The sequence below is a fragment of the Heterodontus francisci genome, chromosome 20, assembly GCF_036365525.1.
Source record: "Heterodontus francisci isolate sHetFra1 chromosome 20, sHetFra1.hap1, whole genome shotgun sequence".
Classification (NCBI taxonomy): domain Eukaryota; kingdom Metazoa; phylum Chordata; class Chondrichthyes; order Heterodontiformes; family Heterodontidae; genus Heterodontus; species Heterodontus francisci.
Window position 1 is genome coordinate 91643172 of NC_090390.1, and position 14173 is coordinate 91657344.

General features: G+C 56.5%; 1 protein-coding gene across 1 annotated transcript in view; it reads left to right on the forward strand.

Annotated features, from left to right (window-relative positions):
* The first annotated feature begins 651 nt into the window (after nucleotides 1–651).
* The window catches only part of pprc1 (PPARG related coactivator 1), a 42472-nt gene continuing 28950 nt past the window's right edge, over nucleotides 652–14173 (forward strand). The window contains exons 1-2 of the mRNA XM_068053244.1: nucleotides 652–810; nucleotides 6547–6709. The gene's annotated coding sequence lies outside the window, so the exon portion shown is untranslated. The remainder of the gene's footprint in view (nucleotides 811–6546; nucleotides 6710–14173) is intronic.

A 14173-nucleotide genomic window follows, 5' to 3' on the forward strand; every position in this document is an offset into this window, starting at 1 on the left:
TGAGGGGGTACAGTTGGGGGGAGGGGGGTACAGTTGGGGGAGGGGGTACAGTTGGGGAGAGGGGGGTAGCAGTCGGGGGCGGGCTGCAGTCCCGGGGAGGGGGTACAGTTGGGGGGAGGGGGTACAGTTGGGGGAGGGGGTAGAGTTGGGCGGAGGGGGTACAGTCGGGGGGCATGGGGTAGAGTCGGGGGGAGGGTGTACAGTCGGGGGGAGGGGGAGGGGGTACAGTCGGGGGAAGGGGGTAGCAGTTGGGTGGAGGGGGGACAGTCGGTGGGGAGGGGTTACAGTCCCGGGGAGGGGCTACAGTCGGGGGGCGGGGTTACAGTCGGGGGGCGGGGTTACAGTCGGGGGAGGGGTTACAGTCCCGGGGAGGGGCTGCAGTCGGGGGGCGGGGTTACAGTCCCGGGGAGGGGCTACACTTGGGGGGCGGCGTTACAGTCCCAGGGAGGATCGTCAGTCGGGGGGAGGGGCTACAGTCGGTGGGAGGGGGCTACAGTCGGTGGGAGGGGGCTACAGTCGGGGGGGCGGGGGCAAAGCTGTGGGTCAGCCAGAGACTGGCATTAAGCTTTGCCAAGACCAAAGATGGCGGCGCCCAGTGGCGACCGGGTTGATTGACAGGCCGGAGGCGGGAAAGCGGCTCCGGAAGCGGAAGTGCGGTGGGCCGGGGGGAGGAGTCTGTCAGGCCGTGTCCGGGGCTGCAGATGGCGGCGCGATGGGCGGCTGGAGCCCGAGGCCGGTCCCGGAGGCGGGGGGCTGAGGGAGGCTTCGCCAAGAGTCCCCGAGCGGAACAAGCCAGACCCCGGCTCGGAGGTGAGAAGGGGCCGGGGGCAGCGGTTGGGGTCAGGCCGGGCTCCAGGCCTCGGCCACCCGGCTGTGGGAGCCGGCGTGTGACACGTGTGCGGGGCCGGGCCTGGGCCGGTGTGAGCGGTGTCCAGGGAGGCGGAGCAGGGCCTCGGCCTGGGCGCCGGGTGGGCAGTTCGAGCCGGCACATGCTCCCGACAGCGGGACACGTGGGTGTGAAGCCGGTCATCGTGTCCGTGCTAGCAGGAACATCCCCCCCCCCCCCCCCTCCCTGTCCATCTCCCTCCCCCCCTCCCCCCCTCCCTGTCCATCCCCCCCCCCCCACCCCCCTGTCCATCTCCCCCCTCCCTGTCCATCTCCCCTCCCTGTCCATCTCCCCCCTCCCTGTCCATCTCCCCCCCCCCTCCCTGTCCATCTCCCCCCCCTCCCTGTCCATCTCCCCCCCCTCCCTGTCCATCTCCCCCCCCCCTCCCTGTCCATCTCCCCCCCTCCCTGTCCATCTCCCCCCCCTCCCTGTCCATCTCCCCCCCCTCCCTGTCCATCTCCCCCCTCCCTGTCCATCCCCCTCCCTGTCCATCCCCCCCCCTCCCTGTCCATCTCCCCCCCCCCCTCCCTGTCCATCTCCCCCCCCCTCCCTGTCCATCTCCCCACCCCCTCCCTGTCCATCTCCCCCCCCCCCCCTGTCCATCTCCCCCCCCCCCCTGTCCATCCCCCCCCCCCTCCCTGTCCATCTCCCCCCCCCTCCCTGTCCATCTCCCCCCCCCCTCCCTGTCCATCTCCCCCTCCCTGTCCATCTCCCCCTCCCTGTCCATCCCCCCCCCCTCCCTGTCCATCTCCCCCCCCCCCTCCCTGTCCATCTCCCCCCCCCCCCTCCCTGTCCATCTCCCCCCCCCTCCCTGTCCATCTCCCCCCCCTCCCTGGTCCATCTCCCCCCCTCCCCTGTCCATCTCCCCCCTCCCTGTCCATCCCCCCCCCTCCCTGTCCATCTCCCCCCCCCCCTCCCTGTCCATCTCCCCCCCCCTCCCTGTCCATCTCCCCCCCCCCCCCCCCTGTCCATCCCCCCCCCCCCCTCCCTGTCCATCTCCCCCCCCCTCCCTGTCCATCTCCCCCCCCCTCCCTGTCCATCTCCCCCCCCCCCTCCCTGTCCATCTCCCCCCCCCCCTCCCTGTCCATCTCCCCCCCCCTCCCTGTCCATCTCCCCCCCCCCCCCCTGTCCATCCCCCCCCCCTCCCTGTCCATCCCCCCCCCCCCCTCCCTGTCCATCCCCCCCCCCCTCCCTGTCCATCCCCCCCCCCCTCCCTGTCCATCTCCCCCCCCCTCCCTGTCCATCTCCCCCCCCCTCCCTGTCCATCCCCCCCCCCTCCCTGTCCATCCCCCCCCCCTCCCTGTCCATCCCCCCCCCCCCTCCCTGTCCATCCCCCCCCCCCTCCCTGTCCATCCCCCCCCCCTCCCTGTCCATCCCCCCCCCCCCTCCCTGTCCATCCCCCCCCCCTCCCTGTCCATCCCCCCCCCCCTCCCTGTCCATCCCCCCCTCCCTGTCCATCCCCCCCCCCCTCCCTGTCCATCCCCCCCCCCCCCTGTCCATCTCCCCCCCCCCCCCCCCCTGTCCATCCCCCCCCCCCTCCCTGTCCATCTCCCCCCCCCCTCCCTGTCCACTCCCCCCCCCCCCTTCCCTGTCCATCTCCCCCCCCCCCTCCCTGTCCATCTCCCCCCCCCCTCCCTGTCCATCTCCCCCCCCCCCCTCCCTGTCCATCTCCCCCCCCCCCTCCCTGTCCATCTCCCCCCCCCCCTCCCTGTCCATCTCCCCCCCCCCCCTCCCTGTCCATCTCCCCCCCCCCCTCCCTGTCCATCTCTCCCCCCCCCCTCCCTGTCCATCTCCCCCCCCCCTCCCTGTCCATCTCCCCCCCCTCCCTGTCCATCTCCCCCCCCCTCCCTGTCCATCTCCCCCCCCCTCCCTGTCCATCTCCCCCCCCCTCCCTGTCCATCTCCCCCCCCCCCCCTCCCTGTCCATCTCCCCCCCCTCCCTGTCCATCTCCCCCCCCCTCCCTGTCCATCCCCCCCCCCCTCCCTGTCCATCCCCCCCCCCCCTCCCTGTCCCATCCCCCCCCCCCCCCTCCTGTCCATCCCCCCCCCCCTCCCTGTCCATCTCCCCCCCCCTCCCTGTCCATCCCCCCCCTCCCTGTCCATCCCCCCCCCCTCCCTGTCCATCTCCCCCCCCCCTCCCTGTCCATCTCCCCCCCCCCTCCCTGTCCATCTCCCCCCCCACCCTCCCTGTCCATCTCCCCCCCCCCCCTCCCTGTCCATCTCCTCCCCCCCCCTCCCCTGTCCATCTCCTCCCCCCCCCTCCCTGTCCATCTCCCCCCCCTCCCTGTCCATCTCCCCCCCCCCCTCCCTGTCCATCTCCTCCCCCCCTCCCTGTCCATCTCCCCCCCCTCCCTGTCCATCTCCTCCCCCCCCTCCCTGTCCATCCCCCCCCCCTGTCCATCCCCCCCCCCCCCCCTGTCCATCCCCCCCCCCCCCCTGTCCATCCCCCCCCCTCCCTGTCCATCTCCCCCCCCCCTCCCTGTCCATCTCCCCCCCCCCTCCCTGTCCATCTCCCCCTCCCTGTCCATCTCCCCCCCCCCTGTCCATCTCCCCCCCCCCCCCCCTGTCCATCTCCCCCCCCCCCTCCCTGTCCATCTCCCCCCCCCCTCCCTGTCCATCTCCCCCCCCCCTCCCTGTCCATCTCCTCCCCCCCCTCCCTGTCCATCTCCTCCCCCCCCTCCCTGTCCATCTCCCCCCCCCCCCCCTGTCCATCCCCCCCCCCCCTCCCTGTCCATCCCCCCCCCCTCCCTGTCCATCTCCCCCCCCCTCCCTGTCCATCTCCCCCCCCCTCCCTGTCCATCTCCCCCCCCCTCCCTGTCCATCTCCCCCCCCCCTCCCTGTCCATCTCCCCCCCCTCCCTGTCCATCTCCCCCCCCCCTGTCCATCTCCCCCCCCCTCCCTGTCCATCTCCCCCCCCCTCCCTGTCCATCTCCCCCCCCCTCCCTGTCCATCTCCCCCCCCCTCCCTGTCCATCTCCCCCCCCCCCTCCCTGTCCATCTCCCCCCCCCTCCCCTGTCCATCCCCCCCCCTCCCTGTCCATCCCCCCCCCCCCCCTGTCCATCCCCCCCCCCTCCCTGTCCATCTCCCCCCCCCCTCCCTGTCCATCTCCCCCCCCCTCCCTGTCCATCTCCCCCCCCCTCCCTGTCCATCTCCCCCCCCCTCCCTGTCCATCTCCCCCCCCCCTCCCTGTCCATCTCCCCCCCCCTCCCTGTCCATCTCCCCCCCCCTCCCCTGTCCATCCCCCCCCCTCCCTGTCCATCCCCCCCCCTCCCTGTCCATCCCCCCCCCCTCCCTGTCCATCCCCCCCCCCTCCCTGTCCATCCCCCCCCCCTCCCTGTCCATCCCCCCCCCCCTCCCTGTCCATCCCCCCCCCCCTCCCTGTCCATCCCCCCCCCTCCCTGTCCATCCCCCCCCCCTCCCTGTCCATCCCCCCCCCCTCCCTGTCCATCCCCCCCCCCTCCCTGTCCATCCCCCCCCCCCTCCCTGTCCATCCCCCCCCCCCTCCCTGTCATCCCCCCCCCCTCCCTGTCCATCCCCCCCCCCTCCCTGTCCATCCCCCCCCCTCCCTGTCCATCCCCCCCCCCTCCCTGTCCATCCCCCCCCCCTCCCTGTCCATCCCCCCCCCCCTCCCTGTCCATCCCCCCCCCCTCCCTGTCCATCCCCCCCCCCTCCCTGTCCATCCCCCCCCCCCTCCCTGTCCATCCCCCCCCCCTCCCTGTCCATCTCCCCCCCCCTCCCTGTCCATCTCCCCCCCCCCTCCCCTGTCCATCTCCCCCCCCCTCCCTGTCCATCCCCCCCCCCTCCCTGTCCATCCCCCCCCCCTCCCTGTCCATCCCCCCCCCCTCCCTGTCCATCCCCCCCCTCCCTGTCCATCCCCCCCCCCTCCCTGTCCATCCCCCCCCCCTCCCTGTCCATCCCCCCCCCTCCCTGTCCATCCCCCCCCCCCTCCCTGTCCATCCCCCCCCCCCTCCCTGTCCATCCCCCCCCCCCTCCCTGTCCATCCCCCCCCCTCCCTGTCCATCCCCCCCCCCTCCCTGTCCATCCCCCCCCCCCCCCTCCTGTCCATCCCCCCCCCTCCCTGTCCATCCCCCCCCCCTCCCTGTCCATCTCCCCCCCCCTCCCTGTCCATCTCCCCCCCCCCCTCCCTGTCCATCTCCCCCCCCCCCTCCCTGTCCATCCCCCCCCTCCCTGTCCATCCCCCCCCCTCCCTGTCCATCCCCCCCCCTCCCTGTCCATCCCCCCCCTCTCCCTGTCCATCCCCCCCCCCTCCCTGTCCATCCCCCCCCCTCCCTGTCCATCCCCCCCCCCTCCCTGTCCATTCCCCCCCCCCCTCCCTGTCCATCTCCCCCCCCCCCTCCCTGTCCATCTCCCCCCCCCCCTCCCTGTCCATCTCCCCCCCCCCCTCCCTGTCCATCTCCCCCCCCCCTCCCTGTCCATCTCCCCCCCCCCTCCCTGTCCATCTCCCCCCCCCCTCCCTGTCCATCTCCCCCCCCCCCTCCCTGTCCATCTCCCCCCCCCCTCCCTGTCCATCTCCCCCCCCCCTCCCTGTCCATCTCCCCCCCCCCCTCCCTGTCCATCTCTCCCCCCCCCCCTCCCTGTCCATCTCCCCCCCCCCCTCCCTGTCCATCTCCCCCCCCCCTCCCTGTCCATCTCCCCCCCCCCTCCCGGCCCATCTTCCCCCCCCCCCTCCCTGTCCATCTCCCCCCCCCCTCCCTGTCCATCTCCCCCCCCCCCTCCCTGTCCATCCTTCCCCCCCCCCCCCTCCCTGTCCATCCCCCCCCCCTCCCTGTCCATCCCCCCCCCCCTCCCTGTCCATCCCCCCCCCCTCCCTGTCCATCCCCCCCCCCTCCCTGTCCATCCCCCCCCCCTCCCTGTCCATCCCCCACCCCCCTCCCTGTCCATCCCCCCCCCCTCCCTGTCCATCCCCCCCCCCCCTCCCTGTCCATCCCCCCCCCCTCCCTGTCCATCCCCCCCCCCTCCCTGTCCATCCCCCCCCCCTCCCTGTCCATCTCCCCCCCCCACCCCTGTCCATCTCCCCCCCCCTCCCTGTCCATCTCCCCCCCCCACCCCCTGTCCATCTCCTCTCCTCACACCCCCCCCCATCCCGGCCCTATCCAGTTTGGAACTCTCTTCCACAATTGTTGCTATATTAATTGTTAAGTTTAAATCTCACATTGATAGATTTTTGATAACTAAGCGTATTCAGGGATATGGGAAAAAGTGGGTCTGTGGAGTTGGGTCACAGATCAACCCTGATATTTAATCGCAGAACGGGTTTGAGGGGCTAAGTGGCCTCTTCCTGAATCTATGTCCCGTGTCGCCTTCAACCAGGTCCCCCACCACCCTCCATTCTTTCCTGTGACGTCTCATCCCTCCCCAACTGTTCTGTGTCCACCTCACAGATACCGCTAGTGTGTAAAATCTCCAAAACTGATGGCAAGGACAAACCAGTGAGTGAGAAATACAAATGGAAATGGGGCTGTGTTGCCTGGCTTTGAGGGGCAGGTTGGCTTGAGTTTGGGTTGTAACTAGCATGATACCTGTAGTTCGCTTGATGCTGGGTCTGTTCCTTGAGGATTGAGAGAAGTCCTGACTGTAGAGTTAAAATCTGTTCACTCTCACAGCTCTTCATTTTTTGCAATTGCCTTGGATTCACTTTAGGGAGACAAGATGGAGGATTACCACTCATCTTCCAGCCTTCCTGACCTCACCATGACAGGACTGGACGACACAGAACAGGGCACTGAAGGGATTTTGGGGAGTTTTCCCAGTTGTATCGATCAGGTCCATAATCTCCATTATTGAGGATTCGTCGCAAACAGAGGTGGGTTTGATCAGTCGTGTTTATACTGATGTACCTTTGCACTATGAGGTATGAGCTGACCCTGGGCTCATTAATAGCACACTAACTCCTTGGCCCGCATGTGCCCCTTCAGGTAAGCAGTCTGTGCCCAGATCCCTGTACTGTTGCTCCTGTGATTGATGGAGTTGCTGACATTTTGGAGTCAGTTCAAATCCAGCACATTTCCAACCCTGCGAGTCCCCAGTGCTCTGCCCACTCTCAAAGTGAGAGTTCAGGATAGTAGATGGGTGGCCTTCCGGAAGAGGCAGGAAGTGCAGGAGTCTTCGAGGTTTGTGCCACTCTCAAATGGGTACTCAGTTTTGGGGACTGCTGGGAGTGACGACACCTTGAAGGAGTGCAGTCCAGACTATGACACCAATGGGAAAGGTACTGTACAGGAGGAAACAGCAGTCGTGAGAGGAGATTCCATAGTTAGAGGGACACAGGCATTTCTGTAACCACCATCGTGAGTCCCAGATGGTGTGTTGCCTCCCTGGTGCCAGGGTAAAGGACATAACAAAGAGGGTGCAGAATATTCTGCTGGGGGAAGGAAGTGAGCCAGGAGTTGTGCTCCACATCAGTACCAATGCAATAGAGAGCTAGTGTTGAGGTCCTATGGTTGGATTTTCAGTAGCTAGAGAGGAAGTTTAAAAAGTAGGACCTCAAAGGTAGTAATCTCTGAATTACTCCCAGTGCCCCACATTATTGAGAGTAGAAATAGGAAGATAGGGAGGATCAATGTGTGTCTTGAAGCATGGTGCAGGAGGGAGTGCTTCAGATGTTTGGGGCATTGGGATCAGTTTTAGGGCAGGAGGCACCTATTCAAAAGGAACTGGTTGCACTTGAACAGGACTGGGAGCAATAGTTCACTAGTGTGGTTGGGGAGGATTTAAACTAAATTAGCAGGATAATGGGCACCAGCATATAGAAGTAGAAAAGAGGAATAAGGTACAAAATGAGAGAGTGTTGGATAGCACTAGAGAAGGAAATACCATATTAGGAGCAGATGAAGGAGGACTATGAGGAATACAAAGACCGGTTTACAATGTATATCTATAAACGCACAAAGTATGGTGAATAGGATTGATGATCGACAAGCGCAAATAGCAGTGTGGGAATATGATGCAGTGACAATAATGGGACTGTAGCTTAAAAATGGTGAGGACTGAGTGTTTAATATTGAAGGATAAAAAGTGTTCAGAAAAGATAGTGAAGGGAAAATGGAGCTGGGGTAGTCGGACTGACTAGGGAAGACATTGTAGTGTTGGAAAGAGAGGATATCCTTGAGGGGGCAAACAGAACCCATTTGGTTAGAATTGAGAAGCAAAAAGGGTATGATTACACTACTGGGGGTATTCCATAGGCCAACAAAGAGAGATCAAATGCGCATATCTGCAGGGAAATCTGATATGCAAGAACGATAGAGTGGTGATATTGGGGGACTTTAATTTCCCAAATATCAACTGGGATAATGTTAGTGAAGGGAAAGGAGGGGGAGGAATTTCTGAAATGTGTTCGAGAACTTCCTTGACCAGTACGTTCTCGATCCAACTAGGTTACATAGTTTACAGCAACTATACATTCCTTCAAGGCACAAAAACCCCAAAAGTAAAGGCAGTCAACTGTGGATAACAAAGGAAGTTAAGGATTGTATAAGATTAAAAGAAAATGCCTATAAAGTTGCCAGAAATAGTGGTAAAGCTGAGGATTGGGAGGATTTTAGAATACAGCAAAGGAGAACCAAGAAACTGATAAAGAAAGGGAGAATAGAATATGAATATAGGTATGTAAAAAGGAAACATTTGGCTAAGGCAAATATGGGTCTGTTACAGGCAGAGTCTGGAGAATTTATAATGGGGAATAGGGAAATGGCAGAGATGCTAAATGATTACTTTGTCTCTGTCTTCACTGAGGAAGCTACAAGAAATCTCCCAGAATTAGAGGTCCAAGGGATTAGGGAGAATGAGGAATTGAAGGAAATTACTATTAGTAAGAAGATTGTATTGGAGAAATTAATGGGGCTGAAGATTGATAAGTCCCCAGGACCTGATATTCTACATCCCAGAGTGTTGAAAGAGGTAGCTATGGAGATAGTGGATGCATTGGTGATCATCTTCCAAAATTCTATAGATTCTGGAACGGGTCCTGCAGATTGGAAGGTAGCAAATATCACCCCGCAATTTAAGAAGGGAGGGAGAGAGAAAACAGGGAATTACAGACCTATTAGCCTTACATCAGTCTTTGGGGAAAATGCTAGAATCTATTCTAAAGGATGTGATAAATGGACACTTGGATAATAATGATCTGATTGGCCATAGTCAACATGCATTTAAAATGGAAAATCATGTTTGATGAACATGTTGGAATTTTTTTGAGGACGTTACTAACAGAATTGATAAAGGGGAGTCGGTGGACGTGGTATACTTGGATTTTCAGAAGGCTTTTGATAAAGTCCCCCACAGGAAGTTGGTTAGCAAAATTAAAGCACGTGGGATAGGAGATAATATACTGACATGGATTAAGGATTGGTTAACAGGCAGAAAACAGAGAGTAGGAATAAACGGGTCATTCTCATGTTGGCAGGCTGTGACTAGTGGAGTACCACAAGGATCAGTGCTTGGGCCCCAGCTGTTCACAATATATATCACTGATTTTAATGTGGGGATCAAATGTAGTAATTCCAAGTTCACAAATGACACAAAACTAGGTGGGAATGTGTCCTGTGAGGAAGATGCAAAGTGGCTTCAAGGGGATTTGGACTGACTTAGTGAGTGGGTAAGAACTTGCCAGATGGAATGTAATGTGGAAAAATATGAGGTTATCCACTTTGGTAGGAGGAATAGATGTGCAGAGTATTTCTGAAATGGTAAGAGATTAGAAAATGTAGTACAACGGGACTTCGGTGTCCTCATCAATAAATCACTGAAAGCTAACATGCAGGTGCAGCAAGCAATTAAGGCTAATAATATGTTAGTCTTTATCACAAGAGGATTTGAGTACAGGAGTAGTGAAGTCTTGCTTCAATCGTATAGAACCTTGGTTAGACTGCACCTGGAGTACTGTGTGCAGTTTTGGTCCCCTTACCTTAGGAAGGATATTATTGCCATAGAGGGAGTGCAACGAAGGTTCACCAGACTTGTTCCCGGGATGACGGGACTGTCCTATGAAGAGAGATTGGGGAAACTGGGCCTGTATTCTCTACAGTTTCGAAGAATGAGAAATGATCTCATTGAAACCTGCAAAATACTTAAAGGGATAGACAGAATAGATGCAGGTAAGATGTTTCCCCTGGTTGTGGAGTCTAGAACCAGGAGAGACAATTTCAAAATAAGGAGGAAGCCACTTAGGACCGAGATGAGGAGAAATTTCTTTACTCAGAAGGTTGTGAATCTTTGGAATTCTCTATCCCAGAGGGTTGTGGAAACTCAGTTATTGAGTATGTTTAAAACCGAGATTGACAGATTTCTAAATACAAATGACATAAAGGGATATAAGGATAGTGTGGGGAAAAAGGCATTGAAGTGGATGATCAGCCATGATCGTATTGAATGGCAGAGCAGGCTCGATGGGCTGAATGGCCTACTCCTCCTATGGTAAGAGGCATTGCTGGATCTAATGCTGGGGATTAAGTGCACCAAGTGTCTGTGGGGGAACACTTGAGTAAGAGTGATTATTGTATCATATGGTTTAGATTAGCAATGAACAATCTAAAGTACAACTTCTAAATTGGAAGAGGACTAACTTCAATGGAATGAGAAGGGATCTAGCCAGGGTAAACTGGAACCAAAGATTGACAGGAAAAACTAAACAATAGAGTAATAAATGGCGCAGAAGGAGGTCATTCACAGAATAATACAGTGCAGCAGAGACCCTTTGGCCCATCGAGTCTGCACCGATGCATTAAAGACACCTGATCTGTCTACCTAATCCCATTTGCCATCACTTGGCCCATAGCCTTGAATGTTATGACGTGCCAAGTGCTCATCCAGGTACTTTTTAAAGGATGTGAGGCAACCTGCCTCTACCACCCTCCCAGGCAGTGCATTCCAGACCGTCACCACCCTTCTGGGTGAAAAAATTGTTCCTCAAATCCCCTCTAAACCTCCTGCCCCTCACCTTAAATCTATGTCCCCTGGTTATTGACCCCTCCACTCAGGGAGAAAGTTTCTTCCTATCTAACCTATCAATGCCCCTCATAATTTTGTATACCTCAATCATATCCCCCCTCAGCCTTCTCTGCTCTAAGGAAAACAACCCTAGCCTTTTCATTCATTCTTCATAACTGAAATACTCCAGCCCAGGCAACATCCTGGTGAATCTCCTCTTCACCCTCTCCAGTGCAATCACATCCTTCCTATAGTGTGGTGCCCAGAACTGTACACAGTACTCCAGCTGTGGCCTAACTAGCGTTTTATACAGTTCCATCGTAACCTCCCTGCTGTTATATTCTGTGCCTCGGTTAATAAAGACAAGTATCCCATATGCCTTCCTAACCACCTGATCTACCTGTGCTGTTGCCTTCAGTGATCTATGGACAAGTACACCAAGGTCCCTCTGACCCTCTACTTCCTAGGGTCCGACCATTGTATATTTCCTTGCCTTGTTAGTCCTTACACCCTTTCTTGAATAAGGGTGTCAAATTTGCCACTCCAATGCTCTGGCACCTCCCCTATATCCAGGGAGGATTGTGACGAGTCTTTCTGCTATCTCCACCCCCCATTTCCTGTAGCAAGCCATCCAGACCAGCTGACCTATCTACCCGAGCCATAGCCAGCCGTTGTAGTATATCGCCCTCTCGATTTTTATCCTATCCGCTGCCTCTACTCTCTCTGCTTCTACTGATCTTTTATCCGAATCTCCTTCCTTAGTGAACACTGTCATGCAGGCCGCCACCTGCTAAGAATGAGGTACGCATTATTTCGCCACATGGACATTAAAAACTTTAAAATGTTGCTGGAAAGAAAAGAGGGCCTATCACAAAGAATTGCCATGCCCCTCACCGGAAAGACCTTTTTTGCATACTGGCAGACTGTTATAGAGTCAGAGTTACAGCACTGAAACAGGCCCTTCAGCCCACCGAGTCTGTGCCAACCAACAACCACCCATTTATACTAATCCTACATTAATCCGATATTCCCTACCACATCCCCACCATTGTCCTACCATCTACCTATACTAGGGGCAATTTACAATGGCCAATTTACCTATCAACCTGTAAGTCTTTGGCTGTGGGAGGAAACCAGAGCACCTGGCAGAAACCTAGGCGGTCACGGAGAACTTGCAAACTCCTTGCAGTCAGTACCCAGAACTGAACCCGGGTCGCTGGAGCTGAGGCTGTGGTGCTAACCACTGCGCCACAAAGGTCCCAGTCCTTGCTTCTCCATTACACACAAGACTTGGTCAGGCCAGTTTAGTCACATGACTAACTGGCTGTTTGAATTTGAACTTGCCACAGAGTTTAAAACTCAGGAAAGCTGTTTACTCCTGGACGGAAAAGATCTCTCTCCTGTCTGCTCTCATCTCTTTCTCACGGAACTGAAGACACATAAACCCCAAGAGAGAAAAGTCTCCTACAGTGAACGAGGTTTAAGAAGAATAGTGGGCCCCAACGAGAAGCAAAACTACCTACAAAAGGGGAGGCAGTGGCGTAGCGGAATATCATTGGACTAGTAATCCAGAGCCCAGGCAAATGCTCTGGGGACATGGGTTCAAATCCTACCACAGCAGATGGTGAAATTTGAATTCAATTAATAAATCTGGAATTAAACGCTAGTCTAATGATAGCGATGAAACCACTGTCAATTGTTGTAAAAACCCATCTGTTTCACTCATGTCCTTTAGGGAAGGAAATCTGCTGTCCTTACCTGGTCTGGCCTACATGTGACTCCAGACCCACAGCAATGTGGTTAACTCTTAAATGCCCTCTGAAATGGCCTAGCAAGCCACTCACTTCAAGGGCAATTAGGGATGGGCAATAAATGCTGGCCTAGTCAGTGAGCCCACATCCCACAAACAAATAAAAACAAACGACAGTGAGCTCGAAGCACAGTAACCAGAAGCTTTTCTGATATTGCCTCAAACCTGTCCACTTTATTTTTCTTCATGTGTGTATCGCATGTGCATGCTAGCCCGGGTGTGGCATATCTTTAGGCGTTAACTGAATTAGAGTTTAAGTTTTAATAAATTTCACTTTTCTTTAAACCTAAGAAAGCCTGTTTGTGCTCATTTCTTTGCCTTATAATTGGAAAGTGGTGAACAAGGATTCACCAAGGGGGAGCTCAAAACACAGTGTGTTTAAAATTAAATCCTGTTACAATAAGACCAGGTGAAGACAGTAAAAGACCCCGAGACACCTTTCTTACCTGGTTGTAACAATACTGATACAAAGTACTCATTAAGTATATTCGCCTTGCCCTTTGCCTCTAAGCATATATTACCCTCTTTGCCCTAATAGGCTCCACTCCACCTCTTACTGCCCACTTACTGTTTACATACCTGTAGAAGATTTTTGGGTCGCCTTTTATGTTGACTGCCATCCTATTCTCATGTTCACTGCCGGTCCTATTTCTCATATTCCGTGTTTGTCAGTCCTATTTTCCTCTTCATCTCCCCTCTCAACATATTGTATTTGACCTGGTTCTCACTTGAATTCACCTGAAAAAGGTATTAATATGGGAAATGATAGACTGTGACAGGAAGGGACAGTGTACAAATCTAAGAGTAAATCAATAGATGAGGCTAGAGGTTACAAAAATAAAAGGACACAACTAAAGGCGCTGTATCTGAGTGCACGTAGCATTCAAAACAAAACAGATGAATTCAGAGCACAAATAGAAATAAATAAGTACAATCTGATAGCCATTACAGAGACATGGCTGCAGGACGACATAGATTGGGACCTGAATATTGAAGGATACATGGCATTTAGGAAGGACAGGAAGCTAGGAAAAGGTGGAGGGGTAGCTCTGTTTATTGTGCTAATACCATCACTAATTGAGAGGGCTGACCCAAGTTCAGCAAACCAGGATGTAGAAGCAGTTTGGGTAGAGATGAGAAATCATAAAGGCAAGAAGTCACTTGTGGGTGGTGTACAGGCCACCTAACATTTACCACACTGTGGGACGGGGTATAAAGGAAGAAATAAGGCAGCTTGTCAGAAAGGTACAGCAATAATTATGGGGGATTTTAACCTACATATAGTCTGGAAAAACCAGATGGGCAGAGGGAGCCTAGATGAGTAAGTAGAATGTTTTCGGGATAATTTCTTGGAACAATACATTCTGGAGCCAACCAGAGAGCAGGCTATACTAGACCTGGTACTGTGCAACGAGATAGGATTAATTAATGACCTCATAGTTAATGGACCCCTAGGTAGCAGAGATCTTATGATTCAGTTTTACAGTCAGTTTGAGGGAGAGAAGAGTGGTTCCAAGACTAGTATTTTAA